The 15491-nt window shown below is 41.8% G+C and overlaps 1 protein-coding gene and 1 long non-coding RNA gene across 10 annotated transcripts in view; one reads left to right on the plus strand and one right to left on the minus strand.

Moving 5' to 3' along the window:
• The window catches only part of epha7 (eph receptor A7), a 365611-nt gene that overhangs the window by 172459 nt on the left and 177661 nt on the right, over positions 1 to 15491 (plus strand). The window lies entirely within an intron of this gene.
• Positions 10778 to 15491, minus strand: part of LOC132400438 (uncharacterized) — a 37055-nt gene continuing 32341 nt past the window's right edge. For both annotated transcript variants that reach the window (XR_009514249.1, XR_009514248.1), the window contains 2 exons: positions 13188 to 13490; positions 10778 to 10891 (listed from right to left, as the gene is read on the minus strand). This is a non-coding gene — a long non-coding RNA (uncharacterized LOC132400438). The remainder of the gene's footprint in view (positions 10892 to 13187; positions 13491 to 15491) is intronic.

The raw sequence follows: 15491 nt of genomic DNA on the forward strand, positions 1-15491 counted from the left end.
GCAAAAAGGAGGCATACATCATCACCCAGGACATGCCTTGTTCACATTGTTACCATCAGGGAGGGGCTACAGGAACCTGAAGGCACACACTCAACACTTCTTCCCCACTGCCATCTGGTTTCTGAATGGACATTGAACCCATGAACACTCTCTCACTACTCTCTTTTGCACTAATTATTTAATTTAACTATTATAAATATATATACATACTTACTACAATTCACAATTTTTCTCTGTTATTATGTATTGCATTTTACTGCCTCTGTAAAGAACAATTTTCACAGCAAATGCAGGTGATATTAAACCTGGTTCTGATTCTGATTAAGCGGACGATCTTCAGATACTTAATGGGGCAAATCGGCATTTCTCTAGGAATACTGAATGGCAACTCGGCCTTGTTGTTAAAGTGTTGCCCTGTTGTTATCCAAATGGTGAATCTGTGGTATTCGTTGCCATCAGGAGGCTGTGAAGGCCAAATCTTTGGGTATATTTAAGGTAGAGGTTGATCGATTTTTAATTGGTCAGGGCATGAAGGGATGCGAGAAGAAGGCTGAATATTGGGGCTGAGAGGGAAAATGGATCAACCATGATGAAATGGCGGGGCAGACTAGATGGGCCAAATGGCCTAATTCTGCTCCTATATCTTATGGTCTTATAAGACAAATACAGAGCTTATCGGTTTTATGGGATTGTCTGTTCACCAGAAGATCATGAGATAAAACCTCACATGGGAGACCTCATTAACATAATGCTATTAACATAGCAATTACCTCATTAGCATAATATATGCATTCTCATTATCCTGAAATTTGACGTGTTTGCTTTACAACAAATAAACGTGCTTAGTTTTAACAAAATCTATTTGCAACTTTGTGCAGATGTTGAGAGCAGTCGAGGAAAGACATCTGCGCTCTGGCTAAATGCCATTTAAAGTGGTGTGTGCGTGTGTGTGTGTGTGTGTGTATGATTTTATTTGTTACTGTGAATATGCTCATAATTGTGCGCAAATCAAAACAGATCAACAGCAGCCAATTTATATGTTGTGAACCATATGGAGGATCTTCTTGCTTTCAGGCGTTTACATTTAGAGTAAACAGTTTTGTGTTCTGGAAGAAACCTTTTTCAGTTATTTGTGTTTACCTTACTGGCTCAGAGTCTGTTGGTTTCCTTGCAGAAATGCCAGCATTTCTGACCATAAGGCCATAAGACAGAGGAGCAGAATTAGGTTATTTGTCCCATCGAGTCTGCTCCACCATTCCACCATGGCTGATTTATTATCCCTTTCAACTCTATTCTCCTACCTTCTCCCTCTAACCTTTAACACCCTGACTAATCAAGAACCTATCAATTTCCACTTTAAATATACCCAAAGACTTGGTCTCCATAGCTGTCTGTGGCAATGAATTCCACAGACTTGCCATCCTCTGACTAAAAAATTTCCCTCTCATCTTTGTTCGAAAGGACGTTTTTCTAATCTGAGCCTGTGCCCTCTGGTCCTCGATTCCTCCACTATTGGAAACATCCTCTCCACATCCACTCTATCTGTGCCCTCTGGTCCTAGACTCCTCCACTATTGGAAACATCCACTCTATCTGTGTCCTCTGGTCCTGGATTCCTACACTATTGGAAACATCCTCTTCACATCCACTCTGTCTTGTTCTTCAGTTTGACTTTGTTGATCATCATTACCATCATTATGTGCCATGTTGTATGACGTGAGCAATCATGGTCTTCCATCTGTTTTTGATCTGAGAAGCTCTAATAAGCACTTCAAAAATTTTGCCTGACCATCCCTTGACCATTCATATGTCATACACTGTCAACCGTGTCTTCTTAAATCATCAATTTTTCCCATTACCTTTGTTAGCATCAGTAAAAGTGGGATTCCCAGGTGTCATGCCAACATGCTGGCTGAACTCTGCCTGCGATCTCAAAACTGCCCTCTGTGACTGACCTCTGACAGTAAGAACAGCATAGTAACATACGGATAGCACAACGCTGTTACAGTCCCAGAAACCTGGGTTCATTTCTGCTACTCTCTGTAAGCAGTGTGTATGTTCTCCCTGTCACACTGTGCATTTCCTCCAAGTGCTCCATTTTAAGATTCTGATTCAGATTCATTTATCACACATACGTCAAAAAACGCAGTGAAATGTGTCATTTGCGTTAACAACCAACACAACCTAAGGATGTGCTGGGAGCAGCCTGCAGGTGATGTCATACCTCTGTCCTCTCTCAGGCTCCCCTTAAATATTTCGCCTTTCTCCCTGAACGTATGACCTCTAGTTCTCATCTCATCCAGCTTGAGAGGGAAAAGCCTGCATGCATTCACCCTGCCTATCATCATTACTACGTGTTGTGTTGTATGATGTAGTCGGTCATGGTCTTCTGCCCGTGAGGAATTGTTGCCTGTGGGGAAGACCCCCTTCACACTGCCTTTCCCATTCTTTTTGTCCATCCATGACCATGATTGTGTTTGGCAAATTTTTCTACCAAAATAGTTTGCCATTGCCTTCTGGGCAGTGTCCTTACAAGACAGGTGACCCCAGCCATTATCAATACTCTTTAGAGATTATCAGCCTGGTGTCAGTGGTCACATAACCAGGACTTGTGATCTGCACCAGCTGCTCATACGATCATCCACCACCTGCTCCCATGGCTTCAAATGGCCCTGATCGGGAGACTAAGCAGGCGCTACACCTTGCCCAAGGGTGACCTGCAGGCTAGCGGAGAGAAGGAGTGCCTTACACCTCCTTTGGATGAGACATATTGCCAATCTGCCTCCCAACCCTATTTATATCCTTCATATTTTTTTACGCTCTAGATATCCATAGAATATAGCTTTTGTGAGAGTAGTTTGAAAGGCTATGGTTTGGGTGCCGGTCAATGGGCGTAGATGGAAGACCAGCCCAGTACAGACAAGATGGGCTGAAGGGGATGTGTCTCTGCTCTAGTTCTCTATGATTCTATGACATTTTTAAGTGAAAAGAACATTCAGAAGCATCAAGAAATCTTGTAGCTTTAACAGATAGTAACATAAGTGCATGTCTTTACTGTCTGCCTCAGTGTTTCAGAGGAGTTTCAAGGGGAGTTGAAAGGGGAATTAAGTGATTCTAAAATCAATAACTGTCCACAGGAAAGCCTAGAAGTAATTTGTGTAAGGTATTTGTGGCTCCAGGGGATGGTTGTTAGCTCATCCCATCCCCTTCAATAACCTAGTGAAAGCCAATATAAATTCAAAAAAGGCCCAAACCCAAAAATAATTTGTTCCTAAACACAAGAGATTCTGCAGGTGCTGAAAATCGTGAGGAATTCACACAAAATGCCGAAGGTACTCAGAAAGTCAGGCAGCATTGATGAAGAGGAATAAACAATCAGAGTTTTGGGCCAAGACCCAAAAGACCATAGGTCTGTTTTTCTTCCAGATGCTCTGATTTCCTTCTATATTCCAAGGATGTACAAGTTAGGGTTAGTAAGTTGTAGGCATTCTATTTTGCCACCAGAAGCGACTTACGGGCTGCCCCAGCATAATCTTTGGAATGTGTTAGTTATTGATGCAACCATCGCATTACATTATGTTCGATGTGCACATGACAAGTAAAACTAATCTAATCTTGAAAATAAATGTTTGGTGATTGTGAAGATGTAACTGAGTATATGGAATTGGTTTCAGGTAGTCTTACATTGGAAGTCCCAACATTTTAATCAATTCATTCTGAAGAGCCACCCTCGCCCTGCCCCCACAATGAACATTTTATTTTAACATTTCACATCCTTAATCTCATACCTTTAAACAAGCTCTGTATTGTTCAAACTGGAGAACTAATTTATTTATCGAAGTGTAAGAATAGATCACTAAATGACACCATCTTGGTGTGTGAAACATGAAACTTAACGTTTGTTTAATAATGTCAGGATAATTAGCCAAGGGGTTCCATAAAAAGAGTGAAATTCTATACCAAAATCTTAAGTGCTTAGATTTTCTCCTGTTAGCTTAATGAGAAATTAAGATTTCTTCAGAACTTAAGTCTGCTGGTTTCTCCCAAAAGAGTCAGCAGAGTCCCCTTTTGACGACAGCTGTCCAACTAACAATAACTGGATTGCCTTGGGTTGCCTAAGTGCGGGGATTAGGCCATTATGTATAAATCAGCAAATTGCCAGAGTCTGAGAGAAAGCTGCAAAGCATCCAGCTGTTCACATGTCACTGTATTCCCAATGAACAGCTTATCAAAGTCATCTGAACCCCTGATAAGTTGCTGCTTGGAGATCACATTGCTCTTCTCCCATTTTGTGCTGTGGTTACAGAAGTATGCCAAGTTGGCAGAGTCGGTAGGTAATGGAGGGGGTAATGTTTCTGGAGTGAACGTGTAGCTGATTAAATGAGCAGCAGTGCCCTGAGATTAACTCACAGTTTAAAAATGTAGTGGCTTTTACATAGGATAGCATGGTGGCATAGTGTTAAAGTGACCCAGGTTCAATTCCCGCTGCTGTCTGCAAGGAGTTTATACGTTCTCCCCGTGACTATGTGGGTCTTCTCAGAGTACTCCGGTTTCATGCCACTGCCACAAAAGTCATACTGTTCGGTAAATTAATCTGTCATTGCAGGTTGTCCTGTGATTAGGCTTGGATTAAATCGGGGGATTGCTCAAAGGGCTGGAAGGGCCTGACCCGTGCTTTATCTCTAAGTAAACATCGACAGGCCAACTCCATGCTGTATCTCAATGAGTAAATGTATGGGTTAGTGTTAGTGAGCTGTGGGCATGCTTTGTAAATGCTGGAAGCATGGTGACACTTACCGGCTTCCCTCAGCACAACCCTTGCTGATCCAATTGATGCAAGTGACAGATTTTACAGTATGTTCCATGTACATGTGACAAATAAAGCCAATCTTTAATCTTCATAACTTTGTAGGATTGGGGTGTAGTTTTACATTCCTGTGCTTGTTTGTATTTTTATACAATCACGAGCAGCCGGTGCATGTCACAAGTCCTGGTTATGTGACCACTGACCACAGGCAGACAATCTCTGAAGAGTATTGATAATGGCTGGGGTCACCCGTCTTGTAAAGACATTGCCCAGAAGAAGGCAAACCACTTCTGTAGTGAAATTTGCCAAGCACAATCCTGCTCAAAAAGACCACGATTGCCCATGTCATACAACACAGTACATAACGGACTAATGAATATTATAGGTTAATTCATATCACTGGAATTTCTGAGTATAGGACAACCACAACTTCTTTTCCTTTGTTTTTCTTTGTTCTTGCAATTCTGAATAAAATGGCTGTCACTACCTAGTCTTGACTTCCAAAGAACTTCAGATCAATATCAACAAATCCAAGATGTTGCATGAATGGTTTGGAGTGGTACGACATCAGAGCCCATCGCATTGTTATGTTTTTCAACATGGACGTAGAGACACCCTACCACGCAAAGTTATTGTGCTAATGTAACTATGTAATTCTATTTGTGGTGTAGTGTCACATTATGTACATATAATCAATCTATGTAGATAAGCTATGTTATGTTTTGATAAATATTTCTGATTTCCATTCCCATTCCTGTTCAGTCCTTGGCCTCCTCCTGTGCTCCTCAGTGTGGAGGAGCAACACCTTATATTCTGTCTAAGGAACTTCTACCCTAATGGCATGAATATCGATTTGTCCTTCCAGTAAAAAAAAACCTTCCCCTCTTTCTCTATTCCTCACTTTGGCCTCTTATCCCCTCTCACCAGCCTGTCAGCTCCCCTGTGTCCCCTCCTGCTTCCCTCTCTGCTAGGGTTGAATTCCCCCCCCCCCGCCCCACCAATTCCTTTATCTTTCCTACCCATCTGGTTCTTTTCCTACCCACCTAGCTTCACCTATTTCCCCTTCCCCTCCCCTCCACATTTTTATTCTGGCATCTTCCCCCTTCTGTTCCAGTCCTGATTAAGGGACTCGGCCCAAAACAATGACTCTTTGTTCATTTCCATTGATGCTACGTGACCCGCTGAGATCCTCCAGCATTTTTTGTGTGTTGGCTTATATATATTGTAATTTTTATTAGTGTGTTCTTTATCTTATCATGTTTTTTTGTGCAGCATCGGATCCGGAGTAACAATTATTTCGTCCTCCAGTACACTTGTGTGCTGGAAATGACATTAAACAATCTTGAATCTTGAATCATGAACCTTGAATTAAACTGTGCAAATCCAATCACAAAGGCATGGTGCTGTGTGAAGTGGATATGGTGATCCATGATGTGAAGCTGATTGCATTAATACGAGCTTACACTCCCACTTTGCACAAATACTGCATTACATCAGTGAACGCGCTGTGATATGGTGATGAGACAATTAGCGAGTGATGATACACCATTTCATTTAGGTGATTGTCACAGTTTACCGGCTCAATCGATTTGTTAAGGGTGTTGTATCGTGTGAATGGGCTCACACTGATGTGTTCATTAACCAGGTTGTGGTGGAATTTCTTTCTTTATTTTTATTTAGTGACACAGCGCAGAATAGGCCCTTCCGGCCCTTAGAGCCATGCTGAGCCAGCATCCCCACAACCTGATCATGTACAATTTACAATGACCGATTAACCCAGTCAGTCGGCCTTTGGACTGTGGGAGGAAACTGGAGCACCTGGGCAAACCCACTCATTCCACGGGGAGGATATTACAGAACAGTGCCAGAAATGAACAATGAACCAGATCGCTCTGAGCTGTAATAGCGTTGCAGTAACCACGACACTACTATGGTGAAATTGTCTGAGCTGTCTGATGGTGATCTAGAGAATACTGAGCTGGGGAAGGTAGAGTGGTGGTCAGGGTGTCACTTTACAGCAGCACTGTTCACCAATCTGGGTTCAATTCCCGCTGCTGCCGCCAAATCCATCACCACGGTAAAAGCCGGACCATCCCAAGGACTACATGAGAAGAATTATATCGAGGAGAGGAATGTGGCCAGGATGCATTGTAAGAAACATCTTTCACTTAAAGTTTTAAGATTGTGAGCTTCAGTTACAGTGCGTGGTTTCACGGTATTGTAGCGCTGAGCATAACACCTTACAGAGTTAGCAGTAATGTTCAGGTTCAATTCCCGCCGCTGTCTGTGAAGAATTTGTACACTTCCCCCGTGAATGTGTGGGTTTTGAAGTACAAAGTACATTTTATTATTAAAGTATGTATACTTTATACAACCTTGAGATTCGTCTCTTTACAGACAGCCATGAAACGAAGAACCCCAGTAGAACCCATTAAAACAAAAGAAGACTGTCAAAACACCCAGTGTGCAGAGAGAGAAAAAAAACACCTTGTGCTAGCACTAAAAGCATGAAAACAGCATTCAGAACTGAAGTTTCTTTTCCAATCACACCCTGAGGCTGCAGGGTATATTCCATTCGCTGAATAATTTCTTTTAATTACAGGAAGCTAGAAAACTTTATCTGTTGACCCGTGAGTAGCCAATATTGAATTAATCTTAACTTCAAGAACGTAACCCTGTGTGCACAGCTTGTTGTCTTTTGCACACTAGTTGTCCACCCTGGTGTTGTGGTCTTTCATTGATTCTATTATGATTGTTGGATTCCTTGAGAATGTCTGCAAGAAAGCAAATCTCAGGGTTGTATATGGTGCCATATGTGCACTATGATAATAAATTTACTTCACTATTCATGAACTTCAGTTCTGAATGTTATTTGCTTACTTTTATGATTTGCACAATTTGTTTTTTTCTACCCATTGGGTGCTTGATTGTCTTTTTTTAATTACGATCTATTGAGTGTCTTTGTGGCTGCCTGTAAGGAGGCACATGTCAAGGTTCTATATCGTATATGTACTTTGATAATAAATAGACTTTGAACTTTGAAAGTGTGACTAATTTTTTGGCCTGTGTGTGTGAGTAAACGTGCATACTTCACTTCTGAACATATGTTGTATATTTGGAAGTACACTTTCTTTGCAGAGATTTGATCAGAAGTACTCAGAGTACTCTCTGTGTTTCTTTTCCTGTAGAGAAAGATAAGAGAGTGAAAATGGAAATGAAATTCTGATGTGTTTTGATCCTACACAGTACTTCATTACGGTACTACCGAGATTAATAGTCAGTAGTACCATGTACACAAAAAGCATTAATGTCTGACCTCTGTTTCTGAAGTCTGAATTGCTGTGTACATTACTCAATAGAAATAAGTTCAAAAAATTGACATGTTTTGGCTTTGAGTTTGTGATACAGTTTGTATTTTTGTTGCAGGCTCAGATCAGTTTTTACAACCATTACTGCTGTCACTTTAATCAGAATCAGAATCTGGTTTATCATTGACATATGGCGTGAAATCTGTTGTTTTGCCGCAATGCATGAAGATTACTGTAAGTTACAGTAGAAATGCTATAAGTTCGAAGTAAGCTGAGAGAGCTGTAATATTAGTCAGCTCCATCTTGGGTACTTGCCTCTGTAGTATCTAGGACATCTTCAAGGAGCGGTGCCTCAGTAAGGCAGCATCCATCATTAAGGGCCCCATCACCCAGGAAATGCTCTCTTCTCACTGTTACCATCGGGGGGAGGTACAGAAGCCCAAAGACACACACTCAATGATCCAGGAACAGCTTCTTCCCCTCTGCATCCGATTTCTGAATGGACATTGAACCCATGAATGCCGGCTCACTACTGTTTTTGCACCACTTATTTAATTTAACTATTTGATGTACATTCTTATTGTAATTCACAGTATTCTTGTCTACATTATCATGCATTGCATTGTACTGCTGCCACAGAGTTAACAAATTTCATGATGTATGCTGGCTATTTTCAACCTGATTCTGATTCTGAGTTGAAATAAGAATATATAAAAAATATATAAAAATGAATAGTTCAAGTTGAAGTTTATGGTTATTCAATCATGTACATATATACCTCCAAATGAAACAACGTTCCTCCCAGACCGAGATGCACAATACTCTCTGTTACTGTCCCCCTCCTTTACTCCCTGTATACCTGTGACTGTGTTGCCACCCACCACTCCAATCTGCTAATTAAATTTGTCGACAACACTACACTGATTGGCTTAATCTCAATTAATAACGATATGGCCTACAGAGTGGAAAAAACAAAGGAGTTGGTTGTGCCCTACAGGAGGAATAGAGACAGGCTAACCCCTATTGACATTTGGGGTTGAGAGGGTGAACAGCTTTAAGTTCCTGAGCATAAACATCACTGAGGACCTCACGTGGTCTGTACATACTGTCTGTGTGGTAAAAAAAGCACAACAGCGCCTCTTTCACCTCAGACGGTTAAATAAGTTTGGTATAGGCCCCCAAATCCTAAGAACTTTCTATAGGGGCACAATTTACCGTGTACTGTGCCAGCAGTTATGGTCGAAATTACAATAAAAAGTGACTTGACTTGACTTGAATTGAGAGCATCTTGACTGGCTACATCACTGCCTGGTATGGGAACTGTACTTCTCTCATCACAAGATTCTGCAGAGAGTGGTGCGGACAGCCCAGCACATCTGTAGTTGTGAATTTCCCACTATTCAGGACATTTACAAAGACAGGTGTGTAAAAAGGCCCAAAGGATCACTGGGGACCTGAGTCACCCCAATCACGAACTGTTCCAGCTGCTACCGTCCGGGAAACGGTACCGCAGCATAAAAGCCAGGACCAACAGGCTCCGGGACAGCTTCTTCCACCAGGCCATCAGACTGATTAATTTACTCTGATACAACTGTGTTTCTATGTTATATTGACTGTTCATATTTAACTACCTTGTTACTGTCTTGTTGTACATACTACTTATTATAAATTACTATAAATTGCACATTTAGACAGAGACGTAATGTGAAGATTTTTACTCCTCATGTATCTGAAGGATGTAAGTAATAAAGTCAATTCAGTTCAATACAGTACATATAGCTAACACACAACACATAAAGCAATATTACCAGAAATACATTAACAAATAACAAATTATATTCCGGAAGATTGACCTTTAGCAGAAGTTGCATTTATGACACAAGTTAAAATGTAAGCAGTATAACTCTACTGGTGTTTCATACCTCTGGAGATCTGGGTGGCGGCAGGGAGTTCAGTGAACTCAGCCTGGGGGAAGAAGCTATTTCCCATCCTAACAGCTCTTGTCCTAATGCTACGGTACCTCCTGCCCGGTGGTAGGAGGGCAAAGAGATTGTTGGAGGGATGGGAGGGATCACTGACAATGCTCAGGGTCCTGCGTATGCAGTACTTCTGATACATACCTCGGATGGGTGAAAGAGAGACCCCACTGACCCTCTCAGCAGACCTCACCATCCTTTGTGGGGATTGTGACCAGCTGCCTTGCAACTTCCATGTCAGATGATGCTGCTGGTCAAGGCACACTCGATAGTGCTCCTGTAAAAATTGGTTAGAATGGGACGTAGGGGAGAGGCTCACTTGCCTCACTCTCTCCGGGAAGTGGAGATGCTGCTGTGTGTTCCTGATTATTACTATATGGAGTCTTTTCCAAGGAATCCTAACAGCCCTTGTCCTAAGGCAGGGGTCAGCAACCTTTACCACTGAAAGAGCCACTTGGACCCGTTTCCCACAGAAAAGAAAACACTGGGAGCCGCAAAACCCGTTTGACATTTAAAATGAAATAACACTGCATACAACGTTTTGTTTTGCCTTTATGCTATGTATAAACAAACTATAATGTGTTGCATTTATGAAATTGATGAACTCCTGCAGAGAAAACGAAATTACATTTCTGCATGCAACAAAAACATGTTGACCTCCGAAAAAAAGACGTTGGGTTGAAGGTTACTTTTAAGTAAAATACTCAACGTCTATTTGAGTCCTTCTTGTATTTATGAAAAACGCCAAACTTAAATTTGCCGCCAGCAGCAAACCAAAAATAACGTCAGCCAGCTGTCAACCTGAAAAATAAAAGGACTATTTCACTGAACAATGAAAGCATATGAATATACGTAAAATAATAGGCAATTAAAATATTTATCATCCTTGTTCAGGTTGACTCACACCTGACAATGCAGTCGTATTCAGTAGGGATGGATCGATGCTTAGGGGAGTGACCAGGAAGGATAATGTGTTTTTTTCCTCTCTGAACTCACAGAAGCGTTTCCCAAACGATGTTTGCATTGCGATGATTGCCCAATGTAAATACTCCGAATTTATCATGTCGTGACCTTTTTTGAACTCTCTCAAATTGGGGAAGTGAGACAATGTGCCTTTCTGTAAATCTCTGGCAAGCAACGTCAACTTGCGCTCGAATGCCAAAACATCCTCCAACATGTGCAGGGCTGTACGTCCTTACCCCGTTGAAGAGCTGTGTTCAGCGTGTTCAGGTGCGCTGTTATGTCTACCATGAAGTGTAGCTTTTCCAGCCACTCTGGCTGTTCCAGCTCAGGAAAGGTGAGCCCTTTGCTGCCCAGGAAAGTTTTCACTTCTTCCAGACACGCGACAAAGCGTTTCAGCACCTCCCCTCTGGACAGCCAGCGATAAAAACACGTTGTAGCGGTTGCTACACGCAGTCAGTAAACTGCAGTCAAAGATAGCTTTATTCGAACTAAACAGCCTTGCTTTTAAGCCTCCCTCAACCCGCCCCCCATGGGCGCGGATGCTGCAAAAGACACGTACTCACAAACCCCCGTAGGCTATCTCCCTTAGCCTGAACGCTGGCTAATTGTGAGCCGGTTCGGATGTGTCAGGAAATGGGTCGCCACAAAGTCTTATTTAGATTGTACAAGATCACCATAATCTTCAAATTTAGATTTACATTTCAAAAACTAACAAACTAACATAAAATACATTTTAATTAAATACTGACCATGTAGCGGTGTGCTACACGCAGCGCTAAAATTACGACACGGAGTCGGTAACTGCAGTCGAAGGAAAAAACTTTATTCGAAATCTTCAGCCTCACTTTTAAGCCTCCCTCAACCTGCCCCCCATGGCGCAGAGGCTCCAAAGCTCTGTGCTCGCAAACCCCCGTAGGCTATCTAATTGTGAGTCGGTTCGGATGTGCCAGGAAAAGGGTCGCCACAACCAATTATTTCCCAAAGCAACAGGGAGCCGCAGCACAGACGTAAAAGAGCCACATGCTGCTCCGGAGCCGCGGGTTGCCGACCCCCGTCCTAAGGCAAGTAAGTCCTGCCTGATGGTAGGGGGTCAAAAAAATTGTGGAGGAAAAAGCAAGCAAAATATCAAGATAGTGTAGCATAACAAGTTTCAATAAAATAATTGCACTCTACAAAATTACGTGTGGCTGTAACACTCCAATTAATAGGATGTTTTTTAGCGCCTTGGTCAGACCCCCTCTGGAGTACTGTGTATACCTTTGGGCAACACACTACAGGAAGAGGCTTCTCCTGCAGATTTACCCTTATTGATACCAGGATTTAAAAGATACAATAGTAAGGACACACGTTACAAACATAAATTATATATTTTTTAAGTTAACATGTTTCTGTTGTTAATTTTAAAATGCTGTTTTTAAGTTCAAAGTACATTCATTATCAAAGTATGTATACTATATGCAACCTTGAGATTCATCTCCTAACCGGAGCCACAGAACAATGAAACCCAAAAGAGCCTACATAAGAAAGAAGACTGGTGAACACCCAATGTGAGAGATCGAGCAGACAGCATTGCAAACTGAAGTCCGAGAGAGAGTTCCATAGTGCAGGTCAGAGCCTAGTTGTGGAACAGCAGTATAAACACCAGCTTGTCTCTTGCCTGAGGCCGCAACACCTTGACTTTTACCATCTTGTCTGACTTCTACATCATCACCCAAACAGCGGGTACAATTGCCTGGATATGCTCTGGGGTCAGGACCCTGCTATCTCGATTTGGCCTATGCCTAACCTCTCTGATTCGGCCCAGTGCTTAAATCTCTGTTCAGATATCGAGTTCAATTGTCCCAATCCTCTCCGGCACCTGGACCCCATCACCTCGATTCAGCCTGTACCTGATCTTTCTGATTCGGCAAGCAACAATCCCCCTGTCCCCCCACCGGCAAAGGTAAAGTGCACCCGTTACCAGCGCTCAAGCGTGTGCAAAGCAATAGCAAAAACACAGACTTGCAGTTACCCCAAAAACTACATTGTTCACCCAATAATTCAACATGCTGCAGGCTCTCTCTCTCCTAATAAGGGAGAAAGAGGCGATGCCACTCCATTTTCCAGCAAGTGGGAGATATAACAAACAACTCACTGGATTACGATGTTAAAAGTCCGCTACGTCACTTTTTCGAGCTCTGTGCCTGGAGATCGCAAGGATCCTGGGCCCCCTGGGCAGATATTCCGACTCCCCCAATGACACACAGATCTCCTGTGGCAACACCGACCCTTGATTCGCCCGTCTCGAGATCCTAAGCTTCTGAAACCATGCCATACTCTTGGGCTGAGACTTTGGCATGCGGAATGGCGCCCGGCTGTGGAACCCTGAGAGTGGGTCCTCTTCCTGCAAAGAACCATAGTCAGCATGTAGCTCCAGGTCAGGGTCTTCAAAAGAACCCTGAAAAGGGAAAATAGAGATATTAAAGATGGAAATAGGACTGTGTTTGAAGATGTAGGCAAAGGAGTTGCCATTGGGCGCCATAACTACTTAGCTCCTATTTAATTTAATTTAGTTGTTTTCCTTCTTTCGTTAGCCACCAGGGCCATCTTAAACCAGAATTTGTCATTGTCCCTGTCCAATTCTTTGAAAAACTAATGCCACTAATAATAACAACTTTATTTAGAGATACAGCGCAGAACAGCCCTTCTGACCCAACGAGCTGCACTGCTCAGCTACCCATCTATTTAACCCTAGCCTAGTCACAGGACAACTTTCAATCCCTCGTGTCTTTGGAATGTGGGAAGAAACCAGAGCACCCGGGGAAGTAGAAACGCTGTATAAATGGTGTCAGAATGGAGCTCCAAATTCTGGAACAGCTCAAGCTGTAACAGCATCGTGCTAATCCCTATGCCCATTTCACTTTCTGTTTTTAATATTTATATTAGACAGCAAGCCTTGATGATGACTGTTAGTGATGTTATTACAAGAATATCTGACTATTGATACCCATGTACGCTACCTCACTATTTTCTTCTTTTGGTCTATTTTTGCACTACCTATTTAATTTAATTTTTATACGCAGTGGATCCAGTTAATTGGGGCATTGGTTAATCAGGGCAGAACTTACTTGGGACAACATTCAAAGAACAAAAGTTAATTGAGAAAATAGCTGGGATTCCCTTTGTTTATTTGGGACATTATGCCCCTTAATTGGGGCTGGAGACTGTTGCTGAACAGCTTCTAACTCCAGCAGACATGTGCACTTGTGTGGCTGTTAAACACTACACTGTGCTTAGTGTGAACAGCTTTCAAATACTGTCAGTTGTGTGTGTTTGTGTTCGAAAAGCAGTGATTTTTGACGCTGATAGTTGGCAAGAAATAAGCAGTAAGGCAATTCTGAACTTTTTGCAAGCATTCAGGCTTGGAAATGTGAGTGAAAGTGAAACGAGTGGACCACTCCAATAAGTGAAAAACTATGAAGAATGTGAAGGTATTGGCAATCATCTTGAATTTTACAATGAAAATGAAAATTTAGAGAATGCAATTGCTGAAAGCATTTTATGAAGACAGTCCATTATCTGTGGTAGGTGTATGTGCTGATTTGGTTAATTTACAGTTAATCTAAAGAACATGGCAGAATGCACTGGATGAATTCCTCTGTCAAGAACTATTAAGAACTAATACTTAGTTTTGTAGTTCTTTCGCTGTATTGGTAGTGCTTTAATCTGTTCTGTATGCCTTTTAAATACATAATCTGGTACTCATTTAAAAAGTAGCTTTTTTTTAGATTCCTTTTAAACTTTTCCATCAAATTGTGGCTAAATGGGGTAGCTGTTTAATTGGGATATGTGTATGCACAGTATATACTGTATATATATCTTTCTTCTGTACTTTAAAGTCTTTTATTATTATGTATTACAATGTACTGCTGCTGCAAAACAACATGCCAGTGATATTAAACCTGATTTTGATTCCACACTCTCTCTTTCTGCAGTTAATAAACAATTTACATGTCTCTTAAGTACTGGCCAATTACATTGAAATGACTCGTGATCTTTTCCAGTTGATATTCTTGTTCTTGGGTTGTCCCTTCTTTACACGTACACATTTTTTCTTTATTTGTGGGATGTGCTCCTGAACTGGGGATACATATATATCAGTCGGAAGTTGTGGAGGAAATTCCAGCAACAGGAAGTTTCTGACCACAGGAAATGTTTGTGACAGGAAATCAGGGCTCACAATTGCATCACTTACTCAATTAGCGTCTCTGATGGCAGCCCTGTTGCTGGCACTCCCCGAGTGAGTGAAGAACACCAGCCGACGATTTGCTTTAAATTTATTAAATTGACCCCAATTGAAAGTTCTTATAAGCTATTCTGAAAGTTTAACTGTTCCTCGTGTAGGTCATACTAATGGGGCAGAGTTAATATGGAAGCATGTGCTTTCCTGACCCATTCA

Source organism: Hypanus sabinus, chromosome 10, assembly GCF_030144855.1.
Source record: "Hypanus sabinus isolate sHypSab1 chromosome 10, sHypSab1.hap1, whole genome shotgun sequence".
NCBI classification, from domain to species: Eukaryota; Metazoa; Chordata; class Chondrichthyes; order Myliobatiformes; family Dasyatidae; genus Hypanus; species Hypanus sabinus.